Genomic DNA, 15,481 nt, shown 5'->3' with positions numbered 1-15,481 from the left:
TTTCTGCCTAGTAAGGTGTTATTTGGACTGTGGTCTGGCAAATCTCTTGGTTTGAGGACTTAAGGCTTTCGATAAAGGAAGCAGGATGTATTGTTTCATAATTGCGCATGGTTAGCAGGCGTGATATTATGTATGTATGTACGGTCATAGTGGATGAACTGAGATGATTTCGGGGTGAGATTATCTTGCTGTTTTCAGCAACGCTTCCGTGGTATTATTACTTAGTTGTTTGAAAGATAAATTGTAAGATATGACTTTTTCAAATCGTGACCTAACGAGGTAGGGGTTAATAACATATACTCAGGTCGTTACAATCGTGCTCACTACGTCATAATCTAAAGAATCATATTAATGTGACAATTTGTAGTGAGCGAGACATTCCGATAAAATGACATAACTTTGTTCACACGTTTGAAATGGCCCGATTATAGTAAAATAATTTTTATCCCACTATGTCCTACTGCTGGGCAAGGTTCTTCTCCTTAAAATACTAAGCTAAAATCTTGGTTCACGCTAGTAAGATGAGTGTTTATACAAGATTAAAAACTACTTACACATATCACATTTCCAAATAATGATTTCTTCTTCGTCCTCCTGCTTTCTTCTGCTCCAGAACTTGATAAAAGACCGAAAGAACTTGTTTAAACCAGACGCCATGTTGCACGTCATAATATAGCAAAATTTAAAAAAATATCTCTGATCTCTGCCTACCCCTATGGAAAGAAGGCGTGATTTTTTGTATGTATGTATGTATGTATGTAAGTCTTCTAGGTAGCTTCAAATCTAGTACGAGGGTACCAAAAGAGGTATTTGCTTTTAGGCAACCAGCTTCTTTAAACACTTCCTTAGAAAAAATATAATTTAACGTCTGTTCGACCGACTTTTAAAATGGCTAGTTCTGCATTCGTCTCCTTAATGTTTGTTCTACATATCCATATTGAATAATTTCTCAATTTTCAGTCTATGGTTATACAAGGTCCTTAATAGTTCGTTATTGTAGCAATAGCTAATATATCGAAATACCCACACTGTAACCAAATTAACGACTACCCACACCTTAAGTTCAGCTTTTAGACTAACAGGGAATTACAAAACACTATTATTTCATAATTAATTCTTAATTTTAATTTCAACACTTGTTAATTGCCAGCACTGATTCCGTATGGCCATCACTACGACACAGTAACGACTGCCTTCAAACCAACAAAGCCTAGTTTTCCTACAACACTAAAGAAATCTTCAACAAAAAAGTAACAAATACGACTGTAATTTTTTTATCTGTGCATTCGAGTTCAATTAGAATGCCGTAAAGAAGAAAAAAAAAGAAAAAAAAGTCTTGATCTAACAAAGGGCGGGAACAATTTGTCTAATGGACCGTTCGAATTTCAAATCGATGTAAAAACGCATCCTTCCTGCTTCCGTATTGGTCGGTTCGTTTTTCCCGCGTTATTTTTGTATAAAACGATGTTTTGTGACGTAGATCTTCAGTATTGGGATGACTCTCATCCCTTCAGGTTGTGTTCAGGTGTCTGTGTTGGATTGTTTTCACTGATTCGTGATTAATCTGGTAAGTTCACTTTCTATTTAAATCTTGTATATAAAATTACCATTTAACAATGTTAGTTAACGTACACCTCCGAAATGGCTTGACCGATTCTCATGAAACTTTGTGAGCTTGAAATATTAAAAAGGTCTGAGAATCGGCTATTTCATACCCCTAAGTGACATTATTTTTTTGAAATTTATTTGGGAAAACAAAGTTTGCCGGTTCAGCTAGTAAATAAATATAATTGGACAATTCACACACGGTTATTTGATTACAAACTAAGCAGAGCTTGTACTATGGTAACCAAATAACTGATAAACATACTTATATACTTCTAAATACATACTTATATAGATACATGAACAACCACTTTCGTTTTGACTTTCGTATATAATTTTGGTTATGTAGAAGAGAAACTGTATATCATTATTGATAATCAGTTGCATAAAATTTAATGTTTTGGGAATTTTTGATTTTGTATTCAAAACAATGTCAATGAACCGGAAACGCGTTCAATTGTCAAATTAATCAGTTAGTTGAAAAAAGGTTGACAACCTCTCATGTATTGACTGAAAATTTTGCTACTCCAGGGGTGACCAACATTTATATACAACTAGCTGACCCGCGCAACTTCGCTTGCGGCACATGAGAGTGAATGGATCATACTTTTTCCCGTTTTTGTAACACTTTTTACTGTTACTCTGCTCCTATTGGCCGTAGCGTGATGATATACAGCCTTCCTCGATAAATGGACTATCTAACACTGAAAGAATTTTTCAAATCGGACCAGTATTTCCTGAGATTAGCGCGTTCAAACAAACAAACAAACTCTTCAGCTTTATAATATTAGTATAGATAACAAAAATTTAGTCACGTGTTTCGTTTTGCGTTATTTCTCGGAATGTAGTATTGTTATATGATTCCTGTATTTGCGACATTCAAATAGTACATTTTATACCATTTCAGTCACAAATCAACAAAAGATTTTTTTTATACCTGACCTCTATCGCCATTTGAATGGTTCTCTGCACACGCAGTTAGATTTATTTTTTCGAAGAAAAAAAACTTTATCTAAAGATTTGTACATTTAATACAGCGGTTTTTTAGTATATATTTATGTAAAATTATCTACTTGCACTAACGGTGAATGAAAACATCGTGAGGAATCCTTGCATGTCTAAAATTTGCTTAATATTTATTGAAGTCATGCAAAGTCCCCAACCCGTACTTGGCCAGCATGGTGGACTGATGGCCTAACCCCTCCCTCGTTTGGGAAGAGACCCTTGCCCAGCAGTGGGACAGACAATTATTGTTAATCTAGGAGAGCTAATAAACCATACAAAACATTTTTTAATTATCAGAATAGGAAGAAATCCATAGTAAAATATATTTTTCCCTGTTTTAAAAATACTTTTTTCAAAGGCAGTTTCTTTTTTATTCATTTGCAAACAATCGGCTGAAAAAAATTGTCATTCTTCTGTAATCTATGTAATAAGGTACCATTATGATTGCCTTCGGAAGGTCAAATAAGAATAAACTGTCAGGCAAATGATTTAAAGATTCCATTAAAAAATATACTCTTCTGAAATTCAATCATTCATTGTATGGTTAGTGGTCAACCTAGTGTCAAAGTTGTTCAAGCCGCCCGAAGACCTTTGACGTGGCTTAAAACGACTGTTATCTTAATTGACAACAACCGGAACCGACTTTTTACATGCCTTCTAAAGCACAGAGACACCTAGCTCAAATTATAATATGCGGCTACCCATTTATGAAATGTCCGCGCCAATGTAGCTTAACCCCCAGACCGTTTACGGATTCTTTTCGATTCAATTTTTAAAGTTCTTTTACTGTTATATTTTTAAGATGTGCCATTGTTCTTTTGTTTTTAGCTGAAAAGATCACTGTTTTTCTAAGATATTTCCATACACAAAATCACACCTTTTTTCCATAAGAGTAGACAAACTTCTTTTGCCTCATTCACCTACATACATGTTGTCATACAGGACCGCCGTTAGTACTACACACCTGAAATTTCAACAACAGTAAATAACTCTGTTGAATTTACCAATAAAATATGTATTGTTATTGATTCAGCTATATTTTTAACTTTCAATCGTCTCAGAGACACGAAGAAGGCCGAATATTGCTGAAGTTAACCGAATACTCATCGTTTATAAGCCAGTTGCGCTCACCGGTCGGTAACCGATCTGTGGGTTAAGCAAACCTTGGCGCGGTCATTCTATAGATGGGTGACCGCATAGTGGTATTTGAGCTGGGCGTCTCCGTGCTTCGGAGGGCACGTAAAAAGTCGGTCCCAGTTGTTGTTTATTAAGATAACAGTCGTTAAGCCACGTCAAAGGTCTTCGGGCGGCTTGAACAACTTTGTCACCAGGTTGACTACTAACCATACGACACACAAATAATACCAATAAAGTATGTATTGTTATTGATTCAGCTATATTTTTAACTTTCAATCGTCTCAGAGACACGAAGACGACCGAATATTTCCGAAGTTAACCGAAGGCTCATCGTTTATTTACACTGCGGCAGTGGCTAAGCGATTTACATAATATATGCACTAATTTTATGCTACTGAAAATTTAAAGTACATTGGTGCAATAAGATTTTAAGAGGGATTTTCATGTTTTTGAACATTTCTCGAGAACCTTTGAGCCCGTGGCTTGGTTAACAATAGACGCGCGGATCGATCTTTGTGGTTAAGCTACGCTTGCCGAGGTTGTTCTGTGGATGGGTGACCGTCTTATACATATATCTAGTTCCTTCGTGTTTCGGAAGGCACGTTAAATTGTAGGTCCCGGCTGTCGTTTTCAAAGATGTTTGACAGTCGTTAACAGTAGTCAGAAGCTTGAAAGTCTGACAACCAGTGTTACCGAAGGGTATCGTGTTATAACCTAGATATCTGGGTTGGAACAAACATTTAAATGAACTACTCAAGGAAAGTAATAAAATCTACCTATAAATAATCATCATTAAGTATCTCTTACTATCCAAAAAATACAATAATCTAACATTTTGCACGCAATGGTTATCAAACCTGTAGCTTTAAAAAGACACATCCACAGGACGTTTTTTTATCCATATTTACCATCTAATCATCATCATAACTTTTTAACTCTAGCGTTGCATGTTTAATGTATAATAGAATACGGGAATTAATAGTCAGCCTGCGACCACGGCGAGTGCAACCTGCGCCGAAACGTTAGGCATTTTAAGGTAAAATGCGTGTTTGCGTTAATTCCCGTATTCTATTATACATTATCTAATCATCATATTAGTTATATCCATATGACTACCAAATTGCCTCATTAAGCCCTATTAAACAACAATAGGTAGTAAATATACTTAAATACATAAGTAATATGTCAATCATTTTAATTTGATTGAAACCGTCATTTCAGTGATTGTATAATTGATTTTAATGGCTTTTTTAATGGTGATGGCATGTAGTTTGTATGCATGATTATTTAATTCCATAATTTAGAATCATTTTTGTCTAATATGGGATGGTTAATGGTTATTCAACATAGTGGTTTTTAGCAAAACTCGTTTCTGCCCGCGACTTCTCACGTGAGTAAAAATCCCAGATAAAAGTATCCTATGTGTTAATATAGGTTATAAACTATCTCTGTACCAAATTTCATCCAAATCTGTTCGTTTGTTTTTGCGTTAAAGAGTTACAAACATACATACATCCTTACTAACTTTCGCATTTATAATATTAGTTGGATAGTAGCATTTGGTTCGAGAAAATGATTTAAGGGGGTTGCCTTTGTCCTGTTTAATAAACACATATGGGCTTAAAATTTGCTTAAATACATTCATTTTAAATTTACACATGCTTTTTTCGGGAGGCCAGGTTGTAATCATAAGCCAATCATATTCATCAGATCTACATAAGTTTCAGACGGTTTATCAGAAAGAATCTTGACAGTTGTTCCGATAGATAATGTGACATTTAATTAACGATTTTAAACTCTCGCGACTTGTGCATATAATATTATAATGTAACGGGTCTAAAACGTGATTGAAAATCAAAGGTACCTATTTGTTTACCCGACGTTTCGATTTTAGACCCTTACATTATAATCTAATGTGACAGTTAATTTTACACTAATTGACATTTATCCAGAAGCTTTGCAACATTATAATAAAAATCACATCTGAATTTTCCAGCTAATATATGTCAGTCTGCGGGGCAATCTATTACCATATACTTGGCATTAAACCAATGAAACTATAGGACAATAAAACAATTGTTTATAAACAATAGATAATTATATGCATTTATTATTGATTTGTGGTCATCTGCCAACAGTGCTAGTAGGCTTCTCGGCCAGAATTAAAGGTCAAATGCTTATGTTAGACCCTAGAGCCTCGTAGGAAACCCAGGACTATAACAAATGATTGTGGTTGATTTTTAAAGATCTTATATGCAAACAATTTTTATGGAATTTGATTGTTTAAATAAGACCTGGGGCTTTAGGATTCCATTCCCCACGACTATTTTTGAGTATCTCCCCAAGACTGCTTTTTTTAAAGGAGCGATGACGAATGAATTCTAGAAATAGAACTATCTATTAATTTTTCATGTCGTTAATAGAGTAACTCCACCTAGACTGCCTCTGTGGCGCAGTGGTTTAGGTCGCCATGCCGCTTCTATTGCATCGGTGTCGTGAGTTCGATTCCCACACGGGACAATTATTTGTGCGATCCACAAAAAAAATGTTTCAGGACCGATTGTACTTTGTGTCCGTTGTTTGTATGTTTGTAAAAGTCCCTGCGATACAAGAGCAATTCTTAGTGCGGGTTTTCCTCCCCCCTTTTACACCATTCAACCCTCTCCTTTTTTCTTTGACTATATTGGTTAAATTTATTCTAGTTTAACACTTTAAAACCTCCAAGCAATTTGTACTTAATTTCAACTGCATCCATTTTTTACTGACACACGCTAATTACGAATAACATGACTTGGTGTAATAATATACATTGTTTTTGTACATGTGGATAATATTTTTGCGAGTGCAACGTCTGTGGTATCAATTTACTTCGAAGAAATGCACAACGGTGGCTTTTTTTAATATAAATATTTTTAATGGACGCTCGTGTTTTAATAAGATGTAATGTGATCTATTTAGACTTTAGAATGCCTGTTTGGCTGTTATATAAAAGGTTTGTTTGTCTGTATGTGTGGTGATATATCAAAAATAACTGAGCCGATTTTGAGCATACTCTTAGTTTAACAATCTGTTTTTTTAAAGATATTGTTTTGACAATGTGATGAGCTATTTTTACAGTCATTTTTTTGATTAATTTGTCTTCAGTGAAAAATACTTATGTGAATTTTATGAGGCTTATTCAAGGCTATAGAAGTCAATCCACTTTTTTTGAAGAAAATTTTAAATTTAAATGTATCTTTTGGTATAAAAACACTACAGTTTTTTTCAAGTACACAAACTAGAGATCACAGGATATTTTTCTTAGCACAAAATACCTGTAATTAATCCCAAAATAAAATATCAACATAACATAGCAAAACTAATACAAAAAACACCGTCTGATCGTCTGTCTGTCCTTCGTATAGTAAAAAAACGTGGTCTAAGTTCGACGACCGACGACTCACGGAAACACACGAGACTAGCCGAACGCGCTCGTTATGGTTAGATGAAAAATATGCAGATTACCTAAGAGCTATTTGAAGGCTGCGTTTTGTTCTAGTTAAGTGTTTAAATGAAAATATGGATGATTTTTACAGCTATTATTGAAGGCTACATTTTGTTCTAGTAAAGTGTTTTAAAGTCGCGGCGCCCGGAGCCAGTTGCGCTCACCGGTCGGTAAACGATCTGTGGGTTAAGCAAACCTTGGCGCGATCATTCCATAGATGGGTGACCGCATAGTGGTATTTGAACAAGGCGTCTTCGTGCTTCGGAGGGCACGTAAAAAGTCGGTCCCGGTTGTTGTCAATTTAGATAATAGTCGTTAAGCCACGTCAAAGGCCTTCGGGCGGCTTGGACAACTTTGACACTAGGTTGACTACTAACCATACGACAAGAAGACAAGAAGAAGAAGTAAAGTGTTTAAATGAAAATATGGATGTGTTTAGTACTTCTGAATAAGTAGCAGTTAGGTTATCTATAACTGCTGCCATTTATCTGTCGGATTGGTTATTCAGCACTTATATGTCATGAAACTAGCTTTTAGTAATTTTTATTCGGATAATTCACTGGGTTAAAATATTTTTTTTATATTTTTCAATTATTGAAATGTGTTTTTTTTATTATGTATTCTAGCTTCTTCCCGCCACTTTGTCTGTGTTAAAAGATTTCTGAGGATTAAACAACCCTGTGTTGTCATTGTTGTATAAAGTCTAGGGGAGAGGCCTTTGCTCAGCAGTGGGACACAGATATAGGCTAGATGAAAAAAAAAATGTTATCCAGAATTTGAGCTACCTGTGTACAAAATTTCATCAAAATCGATTCAGCAGTTTTTACGTAAAACATAAACAAACATCCAACTACCCTCACAAACTGTCTCCTCTATAACGCAGATCACTTACAAATTCTCTTCTGAAATAGTCAAAAAGTTTAACCTAGTATTTTAATTAGTAAATATCTTTATAAACCAGTTATTAGTACCGTAGCGTATTGTGTGTAGTTGCAAGTATATAGCCTTCGAATTTTATCTGAGACAGTCACGTGTTTAACAAGTAATGTAGATGGGGGAGTAGGTAGAATGTGTTTGATGCCTCTCTGAGGCTAAGATAAGAACAATTTGTAATTTGTTGAGGTTAAAAATGGATGTTATAGTTGTTACTATTAATGAATCTTCTGCTACTAGTTTAACTTCCGGTTTCTGAGGTACATTAAGCGGTAGTTTATCTATTCTATAGCGTTTTAGCTCATATAAACATGGCAGTTTGAATAGATAAACTACCGCCAAATGTGCCTTAGAAACCGGGCATAGAAGGGGTAATTTGACAGACAGATGGATGGACCCTTTTGATAAGATAAGTTAGCAAGAAATCCTTAAGGGTTCTGTTTATTAAAAATCGTATATTTTATTCTTCATAAGGTAAACTATATTGATTTTGTTAGTTCACTCTTCAGTCCGTAAACGTGACCAATATTCCTACTAATATTATAAAAGCGAAAGTTTTTAGTGATGGATACATGTTACTATTCCACAACAAAAATACTGGAAGAATTTTGCTGACTATAAATGGTCGAAATCCCTAATGTCGTTTGCAAAGCATGCCAGTACTCATATAACGCTTAGCACAAATAATTTAACGATACATGTGACTGCATAATAATGTGTATTTTACAACGTGACAATACAATGGCGACATCAATTTCCAATCTGTTTAGAGAATCGTAAATATAATATCTACGCGTCACTCTACGATGCCAATTCTAGGTGATTTTATCTCCTCATTTAAATAGATGTGCATTTCTTTCTTTATCTTATGACAAGTTTCTGCCCGTGACTACGTCCGCGTAAAGTATGAATATTTATAAGGATATCAGGTCTACTATAAGCTAACCCAGATTATAAACCATCTGTTTACGAATTTTCGACTAAATCTGTTCAGTAGTTTTGGCGGGATTGCTTAACAAACGTCTATCTATTCAAACTAACACATTTATAATATTAGTATAAATACGTGCTCTGTGAGGCATATGATACAATCTCATTTACTTATTTTAGATTGCGTATTCATCACTCTGTCTCATTCACTTATTATGACATTACACAGAACTGTCAAATTTGACAGCTGTCAAACAGAGAACATCCGAAGCAACCACTCACCACATACTTTTCTTTTCTTTTTTTAGATTTTTTATATATTAGATAATATAATTTAGTTTAAATATATATGTAACTTGTAAATATTCTTGTGTAAATAAAACCCACATACACATGTTTTTAATCTGAATAATTTCATGAAAATTTTCCTGAATATCTTATCAATGATCCATCCAATTTCTTAATAATATCCACAGCTGAGTCACTGATGATTTATCAAAGTGATGTCGGTGCATAAGCCAACATGGCGGCGACACACTCTTGAAATAGACTATATTAATTACAGGAGCATTATGACGAGTGGCTGTCGTAATATTACGTTTGGAACTATATTTAGGTTTATAATATTGATTTTGTAGCGATAGTTTTGTGGACGACATGTCGATATTCGACTAGGCGATATCTTTTGCTGATGGAATTGTGAACTTTTGTGATATGTTTTATGGAATTTTGTTTAGATTTTTCGATGTGAAAGATTTACAGAAAGACATATTATGTAAAAAAATATCCCTTGACCATTCTTTCCCCATTTTTTTTCACAATAGAAACAGCTAGAGGAGGCCTTTTACAAAGGCACACTCAATTACGTGATATATTGTAATGTTCTCGCAATTTATATTATAATTATATTACTACTAGCTGACCCGCGCAACTTCGCTTGCGTCACATAAGAGAATCATAATTTTCCCCGTTTTTGTAACATTTTTCACTGGTACTCTGCTCCTATTGGTCGTAGCGTGTTGATATATAGCCTATAGCCTTCCTCAAAAAATGGGCTATCTAACACTGAAAGAATTTTTCAAATCGGACCAGTAGCTCCCGAGATTAGCGCGTTCAAACAAACAAACAAACTCTTCAGCTTTATAATATTAGTATAGATTAGTATAGATTTGTATGTCAATACAGGCCATAAACTACTGTGTAGGAATAATATCATCAAAATCCGTTAGGTAATTTTAGCGTGATTAAGTTACAAATATTCCCACTACAGAACTTAGTGTGGTAATATAGATTGTTATTCCTTTTTTCCTATAAAAGTAACTGAAAGTTTAACATCAAAATAAGTATAAAACGAAACAAAAACACTGAACATTCTCACGGCTCAGAAGGCCGTCTTTAAATACACACGAGTCTGGGATCTTGCTGCGTTAGTCGTTACTGTACCATCCATTCACTTCTCACTAATGTCAAATAACTACTTATATAGTTATTTTTAACACTTGTTATTTGTATGTTTGTGGTCCTACAAGGCGACAATTAGTTATAAAAATATAACTTTGCTGTGTGAAAGACAATTTTTCAGGCGTGACCCGGGATATAACTTTTCAGGCTCCTTTTTTCCGTTAGCCCTTTCTGTCCCGCTGCTGGGCAAAGGCCTCTTTCCCACTAAAACTGTTTGTCCTGGTGTCTGTTCAGTGCTGATAGGTCAATAAAAAATTGCTCAACTGTTGAGGTGTGAAAAAAAGACAAAATATCGACCTCCGTGGTGCAGTGGTTTAGGTGGTCGCCACGCCACTACCACTGCGTCGTTCGAGTCCCGCACGGAACAATTATTTGTGCGATCTACAAATATTATTTTCGGGTCTGATTGTACTTTGTGTCCGTTGTTTGTATGCTTGTAAAAATCCCCGCGGAGTTATCTTTAAATAAAAAAGGAAATAAGAAAAACTTCGTGAAAAAATTCTACACAAAAATAGGTAAAATACACAAAAAAATCATCTACAAACTTACTCTATGGCGCTCGCTATAACGACGTTTCGTTATAGCGAAATAACGGCAGTTATCGCTACGATAGCTTATCGCCTCGCCGTTCGGGTAATTACTCGTACACCGTGTGTGCGCAGGCGCAGCGTTACACGAAACACGTTTATGTATTTGAATTTACAAGAAAATTTACGTTTGGTGAGTGGTTTTTTTTTGTTTTGTTGTTGAAAGGTCTTTGCTTAGCACAAAAATAGGGGAAAAAATGATGCTTGTTGCGAATATATTTTCAAATAAGTTTTTTTTGAGGTTTTCATAAAATGGTTAGATTTGCTAGTTGTTAGAGTGTTTTGTTCTTAATAAATATTGTATCTGTTCTTTTTTTTTATTTTGGTGCGTAGTTAAGGTATGATATTTTTGTACAAAACTGTAATGTTGTGTTATGGTTACTTTTGTTGTTATAACATAATTATTTTTACAAGTAAAGTATTTCGATGTAGAGTAAAGATATGTAAGAATGAATTGGCATATAATTTAGAATGAGATTTTCTATTGTAATAATGGCACAAATCGCTACTTCGGGGAAGAAAGGGCGTAAAAGCCACTTTTGGCCAAAATGAGTTAATAATGCAACTTTGTTTAGTTTTCGACGCTCTATCGATCTGTATATTTAAAATTTCAATATTCCCAAAAAAATGGCTTTTACCCCCATGATTTTTTTCTCACCAAAACCATTTTTATTATAAAACATTGACATATATGACATTATTTAATTATTTCAAATTAATAAGGGCGTATCACCATAGTATGAAAGAATATTTGGTCGTAAATACAATATATATTACGTATAAATTAACTAAAATTGATAAAATAGTATAAAATAATGGTATGTTTGTAATTTATTCTACTAGGTAGGTATTGGTGTATTAAATAAATAAATTTAGTTAAGATGCAAATCAGTTTTATTCATTCATAAATCAAATCAAATTGACAATAATTAGTAATCTTCTCTTTTTTCTATTTCCTTTTCTGTTTTTTGTTTCGTTTTCTTACTTTTTATTAGATGATAGTAATTATTTATCACAGTTAACTTAAAATTTAAATTAATGAAAATAATCAAAGTTCAATTCAATTAAATCTTTTCTTTTGTTTCACTATTCATGAATCGTGTGCATTTAACTTAACAGGTAGGTAACCTAATTCGTTATAAAAAATTTTTTCTTTTGTAATATAGAACTATGATAAATCAGATAATAATAATTATTATGCTATTATTTTGAGCTTCTATGCACCTTAATTTCAATAGTCACCACATTAAATCTTACAAAATTATAATAATTGTAGGTTTACTCACGATAATTGTTATAAGTGGTGCAGTCATTACGACCTTTTCACTGTCTAAAGATGGTTTATACGACACGATGTATGTTAGCATTATAGATATTTGTGGATTTACGTCCTATAGTACGTATTTATAGACGGTGTAAAAGCCATTTTTATTAAAATTTTGGGTCGTAAATCCATCCTATCTTCTAAACCATAAGGTCTACTTAAAATTAAGCTTCTTGATATTAAAGAGCACTTAAATGCAAGTAAATATCACCAATTCATTCGAATTTAACTCTATTGAAAAAAAAGTTATTTTCCAAAATTTAAAAAAAAAATCGTTTTTTCGCTCCCCTGTAAAGTTGCTATTTTGGCTTTTACGCCCTTTCTTCCCCGAAGTAGCGAAATATTCAGTTTTCATGGACTTTTCTTGCGGTTGCTCTTGAATACTACATGGACCACTAACCATACAAAATGAATACGGAAGCATTAGTGGCTATAGCGAAAAATAAAGAGGTCTTATTTGCATTTGCTTCATCCACATACATATAACGTAATTAAAATAATTAGTTTATTATACTTGGCACTTACTCAAAGATATACTGGATAAAGTATCTTTGATATCCGTCCAGTATTTTTTGATGTGTTTAATGTAAATATTTTTGTTTTTTAATTAGTTTTGTTAATGATAATGATGATTGGTTTGTCTTTTATTATAATAAGGATATTATTTCCTACCCCTAAGAAGGCGTGATTTTATGTATGTATGTATTTGCTGATATTTTATCGTTTTTGAAAAAATACAAATTAGAACTTACACGTAGGAAGACCTACGTGGCTGTAGATTCGATTCCCAATCCCAGTACGTAAAATGAAAAGATTTTATACATCACTAGCTGTCCCGCGCAACGTCGCGTCGCTTGCGTCACATAAGAGAGAATGGTGAAATTTTTCCCCGTTTTTGTAACATTTTTTACTCGTACTCTGCTCCTATTGGTTGTAGCGTGATGATATATAGCCTATAACCTTTCTCGATAAATGGGCTATCTAACATTGAAAGAATTTTTCAAATCGGACCAGTAGTTCCTGAGATTAGCGCGTTCAAACAAACAAACAAACAATCAAACAAACAAACTCTTCAGCTTTATAATATTAGTATAGATTTTTATTTATTCAAGTTAAAAAATAAAAATTACATTTTAAAAAATTACCGAAATGCATAACAGTTTGTTGTTTGTTTGTCTAAATCTTTCCGTGTTTAATTAAATATTTGTATACCTTTCTGCTTAACCCTTAAATAAAAAGAAGTGAGACATTATAACACTGTAACTAAAATATCATAATAATAATTTCAAAGTCACTCAGGACGGATTGCGAAGAATGTCGTCCGTTCTTGGCAGCGGTCCGGGGTTCGATTCCCAGACACGATAACATACAACAACACTCGGGACTTACTGGAAATATTCTTTGTTGATTTGTATGTTATGTTGATATGAAAACAAAATATTTTAAAACGAAGACTTTTGTAGAATCCTATACTGAATATCTTTTGGCTGACATGATGATTAAATACCAATATTATCTCTCATTTTACAAGGACTAATCCCCGGTTTCTGAGTACATTTAGCGGTAGTTTATCTATTCAATAGCGTTTTTTTATATGAGTTTTAACGCTATTGAATAGATAGACTACCGCTTAATTTACCTCAGAAAACAGGGGTTAATACGTTTTTTCTTAGACAAATAAAAACTATTTGACGACGTCCGTGGCGCTGTGGTTAAAGTGGTCGCCTCGCCACTACCACTGCGTCTGGAGGTCGTGAATTCGATGCCCACACAGGAAAATTATTAGAACGATCTTTGTGTCCGTTGTTTGTATGTTTGTAAAACTTACCGCGTCCCAAGAAAACACACTAGCGCGGGAGTTGCCTTTTTTAAACACAAAAAACTGTCGAATTGAAAACCTCCTCCTTTCTTGAAGTCGGTTAAAAAGAAAAGGGTTACAATACTTTATTGAAAATTTGATATTTCTGTGTAAAAGTAGCGATAAATTGAGAAACCTTAAGGTACCTTAAAGGTGCATGTGACTTATTTTTCAAACAGCTCACATCAATCACTCTTTATCAATAATGCGAGTAAATCCAGGGGATTTGACTAGTGCTATAAAAACAACTGCCTGTGCGTTAAACTTATCTTGATTGCACTTTATTTTGCAAGGTGCTTATCGTTTTAAAATGTTGCACCCAAATTTTTTCAGCCTTATCGCGGAGCGTCTCAACGTACGTTTCGTTAAACGATAATTTTATATGTTTACTATTTTTCTTCCTTCTTTATGTTTTCCTTCACTGTTAGAACAAGTGATAATTATTTCTAATACACACATAACTTGGAAAAGTCGTTGGTGTGTTGCCTCGGGTTTGAACCGTCGACCACGTGGGAGCTACCAACTTATGATATGGGATTCGAACCTGGAGTACTTACTCGTTATATATGATGGTGTTTAAATATGCTTAGGTATATATGGAGCGCTTATGTCAATAGGAGAAAGTTTGTTTTATCCAAATAAGCAAAGATCGCTTGCCATTCACCCAGTTTGTTAAGACATCATTGGAGGCTTTATAGTTTTTGAGAAAACATTGTGAGTGACCGAAAAAAAAATTCAAAACTTACATTTTATCGAAATCGGTCCAGCCGTTTTGCACGAAAAAGACGAATGAGAAACGCACTTTTTATCAATCATCAATGAATCAATTTCCAGTACTTGAATGAAAGAGAATATTATTGTAACAAGTTATCGTATTACCCGATGTTTTGACGAGATGTATCTCAGAGAAATCTTTATATTCATTCAATAATTAATTATTATGAATAATCTTATACTCTTGCTTTGCTTACTATTCGCAGATTCACATTCACATAATACCAAGAATCGAAAACTCGTTTGTAAACTTTTTGTCTGTTTGTCCGGTCTAACCTCGAAAACGGCCGAACCAATTTTAACGAGACTCTCTTAAAATTATAGAGTTTAAAATTCAGGGCCAGCGTGGTGGGCTCAAGGCCTAACCCCTCCCTCATTACGGG

The 15,481-nt window shown here is 34.0% G+C and overlaps 1 protein-coding gene across 6 annotated transcripts in view; it reads left to right on the top strand.

Moving 5' to 3' along the window:
• foi (solute carrier family 39 fear-of-intimacy) overlaps positions 1-15,481 on the top strand; it is a 174,035-nt gene that overhangs the window by 132,801 nt on the left and 25,753 nt on the right. The window contains exon 1 of one of the 6 annotated variants that reach the window (XM_076132451.1): positions 11,256-11,275. The exons of the other annotated variants lie outside the window; for them this stretch is intronic. The gene's annotated coding sequence lies outside the window, so the exon portion shown is untranslated. Of the gene's footprint in view, positions 1-11,255; positions 11,276-15,481 lie in introns of those variants that run through there. 6 annotated transcript variants of the gene reach the window in all.

The sequence above is a fragment of the Anticarsia gemmatalis genome, chromosome 27 (genome assembly GCF_050436995.1).
Source record: "Anticarsia gemmatalis isolate Benzon Research Colony breed Stoneville strain chromosome 27, ilAntGemm2 primary, whole genome shotgun sequence".
Classification (NCBI taxonomy): domain Eukaryota; kingdom Metazoa; phylum Arthropoda; class Insecta; order Lepidoptera; family Erebidae; genus Anticarsia; species Anticarsia gemmatalis.
This window is presented reverse-complemented; position numbering and strand designations above follow the sequence as displayed.